The following is a 9519-nucleotide window of genomic DNA, read 5'->3' on the forward strand; positions in this document are numbered from 1 at the left end:
CTTGCTCAATGTATACGACCACAAGAAACTGATCATGCAGGTTTGCGCCAGATACCCAGAAAGCACCCTCAACTCATACATCTTGAGTAGATCGTGGTTCCTGGACATCTTCAAGGGACCAAACAGGATCCAGGGCTGGCTTCTCCTTGACAGAGTAGCTGCAAAGGACGTGGCTGACGACACCCATGCGGCAGCCTCAGAATCCTGTAGAGATGAGGTACAACAGGCTCTTGGCTCTAGCCGAACATTGGCGGAGCACACCATAGGGATCCTGAAGATGTGATTCCGATGCCTGGATAGATCTGGAGGAACACTCCAGTACACTCCCCAGAGGGTCTCACAGATCATTGTGGCTTGCTGCACACTGAACAGCCTGACACTACAGAGGGGGATGACTTGCCAGATGATGAGATGGAGGAGCTGCACATCTCCTCCAATGTGGAGGACTCGAAGGGGATGAGGGTGATGAGTTCGAGGACGCCAAGGCTGCAGGGTGTGAAGTTATGGCACAGCCCAGACGAGGCAGGCGCGTGTGTGTCAGGCATGTGTATAGCTGCCAGATTCCACACAGAGGATGTAGAGTTGCAGTAAGTATCCTCTTGGACAAGTGCCCTCCATCTAGGCCAACATGATCACCACATTGCTACTCCTCTCATTTTGCCCACGCACTCCAAAAGGAGAGTGAATAGTTACACATCAGGCTCATATTGTCCTGATCCTTTGAAGGATAATGAAGCCTCGGGAGCATGTGTCCTTGCTGAGATGAGGTGCTAACTGGAGGATGGTATCCCTGCATCAGATGTCAGAGAATGTTGCCTCTTGAAGCATCGCTCCAGCATTACAGTCACAATGGCATCCTACAAAATCCTCAGTGGTCTTGTAGCATTATGTCTTCATTGTGATATGGATGTGGACCACCTGAGCATGACAATGTCAAACACTTGTCTTCCACACATTAAAATGCCTCCTCTTTAACACAGACATTGTGCCCTCATGGAGACTGGCCATATATCATGCAACTCCATGTGCTCTCTGTCTCTCGGCAGGGTTTCCATGCTATGAGCTCATACTCAGAGCTCGTGTGCGCTGCTGTCAGCCAACCGCATTTCTTAATTTCAGGGTGTACATCTGCTCCCAAGACTTCATTATCCTTCAAAGGATCAGGACAATATGAGCCTGATGTGCAACTATTCACTCTCCTATTGAAGTGCGTGGGTGTAATGAGAGGAGTAGTAATGCTGGTGATCATGTTGGCCTATGATGGAGGGCACTTGTCCAAGAGGGCACTCACTGCAGCTCGTCCTGGCCAGCCCTGACCCCTGCCATGTCCAAAATGCACACACACCATGAAGCCCTCACGTGTCATTGCTAATAAAGAGCACACTTCAGCTTCAGTACATCCTCGCTCCTATCTCAGTGCCCCCCTCCACATTGTCGAAAGCAACCGCGTGTACTTTCAGAGCTGTGTTCAAAGCCTCTACTGGCCTCAAGAAATTAGCATGTGACCTTGGTGAGTGCTCAGGTGAGGGGATGCACAGCGCTGCAGCCCTGGTTTGTGACAAGAGCCTTGTCCCCGCTAAACACACAACTGCGGGGTGAGGTACACTCAAAGTTGGACAGCTGTGTGCCAAGAAAATAACGTGGCTGAGAGGGGCTGAGTTTTGTCACCTTGAGGTGGCAAGATGCCCCCACTTAATGGTGAGCTTAGCAGACATATACCCTGAAATTCAAACATGCGGTTGGCTGACAGCAGCGCACACGAGCTCTGAGTATGAGCTCACAGCATGGAAACCCTGCCGAGAGACAGAGAGCACATGGAGTTGCATGATATATGGCCAGTCTCCATGCATGAACACAACTCTACTTGTACACATCACCTTCACCTTTCAAGAATGCAGACGAGATAGGAGAACATCTCTGCCTCAATCTTACACAACCAAGAATAAACATGACACTGCAAAGCATGTGAACAAGGTTTGTAGCACAAGCCCACTTAACATTAAGGTTGAGGGATTTGTGATATGGAGAATGACCTGGAAAAGGACCATATACTGTGATGATATGGAAGTACACTGCACAGATGAGAAGCCCATGATAGCGACATCTGTGATGAATGGCGGGAGGGACCAAGGTATCACGTGTGACTGACAGCAACACAGTTCACCATAAGAAGGGGGCATAGACAAGAGGAGGTGAGAAATGAGTTTGATCCCATTTACATTTGTGTATATTTTATACCTGTTGTGAACACCTGTGCCACTGTAGTGCCCCTAAATCTTTTTAACTTTCCTTACCCCATTGTTATATCTCGGTGCTTCCCTGACATCCACAGCAGAGGTGCAGGCAGCCTGCTGCCTGTGGTGACCTTGGTGGGTGTCCGCTGGAGGGCTGAGACCTGGAGGGCCCTGACCTGCTTTGGGTGTCCTGCTGTGGGGCAGGTGCACCTCCTCGGCCCATGGAGCTGGAGGTGATGGAGTCACATAAAGGGTGGAATTTGTTTGGCCGGAGAGTCCAGAAATCACCTATATGATGGCCATGGGGTGTCCAGCTGCTGGTCCTCCTCCCTATGAGTGCCCAAGGGCCCCTTGCAGACTCCTTAAAGATATGGGGCAGCTGGAGTGAGATCTAGGTGCCCCGCCCCCCCTCTCGCAGAGCCATTGATGGATGCCACCAAGGGCTAAAGCGATGAAGTGCAGCTCCTGCAACAGTGCAGGACCAATGTCCTGGAACAAAGTCTCCACAGTGACTGCCATCCTGCCAATATTGACCTCGGTGCGTGGCATTCCATCCCTATCACCTCAGAGTGAAGGCGGACAGGCTCCTCCATTGTCCATTTTAATCTGAGGAATGCAGCCGACAACCCTTCTTGATGTTCCCGCGATTGTCGCTGCAGCTCCGGCAACTGATTTAGGACCGAGTCCAGAGACTCGTCATCTGACTCGCACTCAGCAGAATCATGTCCTCCAGCAGCCCTCCGAGTGCCGGTGAATTCTGATGTCCCTGCCTTCACCAGATTGTGACCCAGAGGCTGCTGTAGAACTAGGCCTCATTGAGGCGTGTGCCTCTGCACTGGTGGAGGGTGTGGGTGAGTGTTATGAGGGGTCTTCCTCTGTGGTGTCCTCTGGTTCCTCATCCGAGGCTGGAGCTGAGGGCTTGGCTTGTGGATGCCCTCAGGAGCTTTCCAGAGTTGCCTATGAAAGAAAGGAGAGATAATTTGTGCATGGCAGGCGACTCTAAAACAGGACAAAGCACTCACAGTATGGTTATCTGATGGATGAGCTGGTGCAGGATCCTCACTTGGGTGTGCACCGCCCACCTCGCCATTGGTGCAGGCACAGTCAGTGCCCTCTCCTGCCAGCTCATTGGCTGGATTCTCATAGGGAGCGAGGACCTCAATTTCAGTCACTCCACCCCTGGTCTGGGACCTCTCCCTTTTATTGTGTGCAAGTTTACATGAAGACAGCTGGAGAGAGTGTGAGCAAGGCACATGCAAGGGCAGATGAAAAGGATGCCTGGCATGAGTGGAGCCACAGACTGGATGAAGACGCGATCTCCGGAGGAGATGAGGCCAGATGGAGATGTGAGGGTGAGTGTGAGAGCGTGAGTGGTGATGTCCCTTGAGCTGGCAGTGAGTGAGATGCCAGTGAATGTGTGATGGGCTTGTGAGTGTGTGAGTTGAGAGTGATGAGATAGTTGACTTACTCTGGTGGCACAGATGAGATCATTCATCCTCTTCCTGCATTAGGTGTCTGACATCTTCTGCACAGTATTGGCACTGAGAACCACTGCCACCACCTCCCAAGCCAGATTGGTGACCTTGCTGGACCTCCTGTGGCCAGAATGGGGGATAGAGGACATCACGGCAGGCCTCGACTGTGTCCAACAGGTGCTTCAGTGAGGCATCACTGAATTTCGGAGCAGCATGCTTCCTCCCTTTGGGAACCATGTCTTCCATGGAGCAGCCCTGGGCTGCAGACATTGACAAACCTTTGCAGGGGTGCCATTTAAATGTGGCACCTGGAGTGAGGAAGCGGTGAGCTGACGGTGGAGTGAGAAAATCAGAGGTCGTCCGCCAGCGACCCAGCGTGTTTCACACGTGCACATAATTAATAAGATGGGGAATGGACGACATGGCACAAAAACCTGCCACTGCGGCCGGAGGGTAAAACGCTGTTTCTCACGCCCACTCTTGCACTTAGTGCAATGTTGTGGGGGGGAATACCCCATTCATAGAATGTAAGAGCAGGGAGGATATGCTAGAACTACTTGGACTGCATACAGTTCAAGTTGCTGCATTACAAGAAGGGTGTGATTGCATTTGGGAGGGTATAGAGGAGATTTACAAGGATGTTGCCACCTGAGAATTTATTTAGGAGGAAAGATTGGATAGGACAGTGTTGTTCTCATTGTAACAGAGAAGGCTAAGAAGAGATTTAATTAATGTGTATAAAACTGTGAGGAGCCCAGATAAAATCAGTAGGAAGGACTTATTGTTTTTGGTAGGGATGTCAATAACTAGTGGAGAGATTTAAAGTAATTGTAAGATTTAAGGGAAGTTGAGGAAATGGTTTCTCACTCTGAATATGGAATTCACTGCCTGAAAGGGTGTTAGAGGCAGAAGCCCTATTAGCATTTTTAAAACCTTTGTATATGGACTTGAGGTTATGTTAGCAGCAGGGCAACAGATCAAGGAAGTGGGATTAGGCTGGATTACTGTTTCACAGCCGGGGCTGGCCCGATAGGACAAGTGGCCTCCTCCTTCAATGAGGGCAGGATTTTCAGGTAGCCGGTTAGTCTGCTCAGCCCAGGAGCAGTGGGAAATGGTCCCACCGCCCCATGGTCGGCCCCCGATGGATGGCCAGCCAGTGTGAAAGGCAGACTGAGAAGCTCAGCGCTGCCGGGTTGGGGGCGGGGGGAAGGCGAGCGCTGAGGTCAGCGCGGGCGTGAGGGAGCGCACAAAGGAAGCTCCCTGAAGGCAGAGAGCTGGCTCAGGGAGCTGAAGAATATAAAATCCCTAAATAAAGATGTGGAAAATGTGAGAAAAATGTCCCCACATAGGACTCACTCATATGAACATAGACATAATAATAATTCTGTCAAAATATTTTTATTATTTTAAAAATTAATGTCGGAAACCTCATCCGGCCCATGGATGAGGATCCTCAAAAATGCAAAGGCCAATTCGCCCGCTCGCCCGCCAACTGTGAAGCTGGATGGGCAGCGAAAAATAGCATTTAATTAATTGATTAATGGCCTTAATGGGCCTCTTAATTGTCGGCGGGCACACTACCGACTATCACATGCGCCCATCGACCGAAATATTGTGCGAGTGCAACAGGACACTCGCCTGTGAGATGTAAAATTCTGCCCTGGGTTAAGAGTGAAGCTGTTTTTGGTATATGAAGGAATATTCCACCAGGATTTCTCCCCATCCTCCTTCACAGAGTGTCACGGAATCATTAATATTCACCTCAACCACAAAATGGCAACTTATCTCATCTCATCTGCACGATGTGGTTTCTGACACTCAGTCACTCCCCACTGAAATATCATTGAGGCTGGAATTCACAATCGGGGAATGATAACGGATGATCCAGAGCCAGGCTGCTCACATATTTACCATCCCGGTGGGAATATGGAGCAGGAGAAATCTTCATTAACTTGTTGCTGCGTGGTGATTGCTCCCTCCCTGCATTCCCAGAAGGATCACTCCTCCTTAATTCCTGGAGAGATCCCTGAATACAACCCCACCCCATGCTCCCTTTGTTATTGGAGAGGCTCCCCCTGCCTCTCCTGCATTCCCAGGGCTGTGTTTGAACCATTGCACTGATGAGTTTGGAAACAACTGCTAAGAAATGAGGCTTGACAAACGATGCTGCAGAGTTAGATAGCGACGCTGTAGCCTGAAGGAGAGAGCTCTCTATACCCCTGGGGCACGTTGTCCAGTATTCACCCTGGGTCTAGCCCGTGCACCACGCCCATCTCATGACAGCACAAAGACACCCTTAAAAGGGCACTTTAAATATAATCAGCAAAAGAACCAGAGGAGAGATGAGGCGAATTTGTTTTACAGAGCAGGTTATTATGATCTGGAATTCGCTGTCTCAAAGGGTGATGGGAGCAGATAGAATTGTAACATTCAACAGGGAATTGGATCAATACTTGAAGTAGAATAATCACAATACTCTGGGAAAAGAGCAGGGGGCAATGGAACTAATTGAATAGCTCTTCTCAAAGACCTGGAATGATGGGCTGAATGGCCTCTTTCTTTGCTGTAAGATTCTAAGACATTTTGCACATGTTCTAAGTTTCCTGAAGATACTTAGACTTGCCACTTTTGATTCTGGAAGAGTTCCCTGAACACAGCACTTGGACACATTTATACTCATAGTCAACAGGCTGGGCAGAGTTCAGGAAAACACCGAGCTGCACTTACAACAAGGTCATCCCCTTGGGCGGTTGAGGCTGTCAGCTCCTTATAATGTGGATTTGTGTGCACTGTGGAGAGGCTGAAGGGAGGGGACTCATGAGCCTTCTGTCAGATATGCTCCTGAAATGTCTTACATTCAAAAAGGAATGTGAACAGAGGAGTTGAACCAAAGAGCAAAGTACAGGGTTCAGAGCCTGTTGTTTTACCTCAGAATTCAACTGCTCTCTAAAATTTAATCTGAAAATGTTATTCCTTTTACTCCCCATGAACTCTCCCCCGCACCTTTATGTAAGATATTTTTGAACAAGTACAGCCTATTTCTTAGCGTCACGCTCTGAAAAGTCTGACAAAACACCGCCTCACACCCACACATATCAGTCCCAGAAAGGCACAGACGTTGGCAACAATGCTTTGACATTGTGGAATTCAACACTAAAGAGCTTACCTGCCCTAATGGATTGAAGATCCAGTTCCAACTCCTGCTGTCCACGCAGTGACCTGTTACAGGTTGGCAAATCTAGGCACCATCAAAGGGAAGGGGAAAAAAAAATCTACTGGGTCGTTGCTCCTATGGGGAGGAAGAAGCTGAGGGAATTGGCGGCTCTGTGAGTTCAGTAACTTGAGATCAAATCTGTCAGGTTCTGCTGAGTCTCAATAAGAGCAATGTGCTCATACTGCTATGAAACAGGAAGACACTGGGCTGTCGAACATCCTTATGTAAGGCAGTGCTATCTGACCTGCCCATTTGCGTTGTACTGAACAAGGAAGCATATCAGCTGGTGAGGCACAGCCTCAGGGCCTGGCTAGTTGCCATGGTGATGCAGAAGATCGACTAATAATGCTGTTAGCTGATCCTGCACCCGGCTGATTCCAATAAGGAACTCTGAGTCATACTTCCTCAGAGTTGAATTTTTAATCTTTATTCAAACAAGTCCTTAAATTATCATTACGTGTGTTTAACTATTTCTGTAACAGGACTCATGCACATTCACACTCCCTCTTGTAATGACCCAAGGTTGAAGGAAACCAGAAAGAACAGAACAGCAGGTCAGGCAGCATCTGTAAAGAGAGGCAGAGTTTTGCTGAACAAAGAGACACGTTGTTGAAGCTTTTCTTTATGCACTCATCAGGACAGAGGCAAGAATACCAAATTTCAAAGGGAGAAGCAACTGATACTGCATGAGAAAAGAAGGCTGCTTGGTTGTCAGGTCAACTCTGAATGATCGAGGCAGTGCCATGGAGAATGCAACAGGGAACTATTGTCCCCCACGCTTTTGTTTAATTCAAAAAACATTGAAATTCATATGCCACATTGATCATTTGTGTGGTCGGCAGACACGTTTTTGGCTTGATGGCAGCATCCTGTACATGGAAACTCGTGTCGCTATTGTATAGTAACAGCGTGGAACGGCTAGCTTCACCTGTTGTCAAATCTTTTGCGTTACCTTACCCTTGCTGGGTAATTTGAGGTAGACTGGGCACTGCAATGTCAGTACCATGCACAGGCTGAATACACCACGCAGCACTGGGAGTGGACCCACACCAAGACATCACATTTTGGAAAGCTATTCACCTGAAGGGGCAACATCACTTCAAGGTACAAGTGATGTATGATGCAGGTCCCTAGCATGACTGCCTCCTGTTTAGCTCATTGTCCCGAACACTAGGAAAAGTGACCATAGTGCTGCTGCTTTCACCAGACATGGGGCCATCTCAATCTGTCCTGGTGGGCTGTGTAGGTATATACTGTGAAGCCTGGGGCCCACAAGTAGGCCTCAAAATTGCTGCAATCTGATTTCACTGGTGTAAGTACAATGGATTTGAGCCCCTAACTGTCCTTTACCAAAATCCTTGGGGTTGGGGCCATTTTTGTAGCTAAGGATGAGCTGCCAAATTCAGGAAGGCCATCCATACTTCAGCTGACCCTTCCTTCTGAGGCAGAACAAAATCCTCCGAGGCCCAAATGGGCTGTTGTAAAATAAAGTAAGAGTCTTAAGTTCCCAGTGGAGTCAGTCCAGTTATAATAGCTGATGGGCCCCTCTGGGATTGGTGACCTTACTCTGGTGAAGGTTTGGGGCCTCAAGAAAGTCTCAGAGAAACTCACATCAGGTCAAAACTTCCATGAGTTCCACTGAGGCCTCTTGAGCAGAAAGGAAAGAATTTCCTAGGGAGCTGTAGCAACTTACCCCTGGGTCTACCCTGAACCCTACCCCAGAACTGAATAAAAGCCACTTGCATTTACATAGCAGAAACTTTTTCTTTCAGAGGGTTGTGCGACTTTGGAACTCTCTGCCTCAGAAGGTGCTGGAGGCGGGGTCATTGAATATTTTTAAGCCAGAGGTAGGTAGGTTCCTTTTAGGCAAGGGGATCAAAGGTTATCAGGGGTAGATGGGGACATGGAAATCGAAACACAAAAAGATCAGCCAAGATCTGACTGAATGGTGAAGCAAGCTCAAGGGGCCGAATGGTCTACTCCTGATCCTATTTCTTATGTGCTTTTGTTCTTAAAGAGCAGGGACAAGACATAAGAAAAAATATATTATTACGGGAAATGAAAAACAGACTGTGACAGGAAGGGATAGAGAGTACAAATCTAACAATAAATCAACAGATGAAACTAGAAGTTATAAAAAGATTAAGAGGATAAAAGCTCTGTATCTGAATTCACACAGCATTCAAAACAAAACAGATGAACTGAGAGCGCACATAGAAATAAAGAATTGCGATTTGACAGCCATTATGGAGACATGGCTGCAGGAGGACATTGCCTGGGACCTGAATATGGAAGGGTACGGGATAGTTAGGAAGGACAGGAAGGGAGGAAAAGATGGAAGAGTGGCTCAGTTAGTTAATGATGGTATTAGCACAATAGAGAGGGATGACCTTAGTTCAGAAAACCAGGATGTGGAAACGGTTTGGGTAGAGATGAGAAATGGTAAAAGCAAGAAGTCACTTGTGGGAGTCGTGTACAGGCCCCCTAATAGTAACCACATGGTAGGATGGAGCACAAAGGAAGAAATATTTGGAGCTTGTCCGAAAGTCACAGCGATCATCATGGGAGATTTTAATTTACATACAGACTGGAAAAG

At 48.1% G+C, this 9519-nt stretch overlaps 1 protein-coding gene across 1 annotated transcript in view; it reads right to left on the reverse strand.

Moving 5' to 3' along the window:
• The window catches only part of cyb561 (cytochrome b561), a 32680-nt gene extending 25501 nt beyond the window's left edge, over positions 1-7179 (reverse strand). Inside the window, exon 1 of the mRNA XM_078529843.1 lies at positions 6876-7179. The gene's annotated coding sequence lies outside the window, so the exon portion shown is untranslated. The remainder of the gene's footprint in view (positions 1-6875) is intronic.
• Between the last annotated feature and the right edge of the window lie 2340 nt (positions 7180-9519).

This window comes from Cetorhinus maximus, chromosome 25 (assembly GCF_964194155.1).
Source record: "Cetorhinus maximus chromosome 25, sCetMax3.hap1.1, whole genome shotgun sequence".
NCBI classification, from domain to species: domain Eukaryota; kingdom Metazoa; phylum Chordata; class Chondrichthyes; order Lamniformes; family Cetorhinidae; genus Cetorhinus; species Cetorhinus maximus.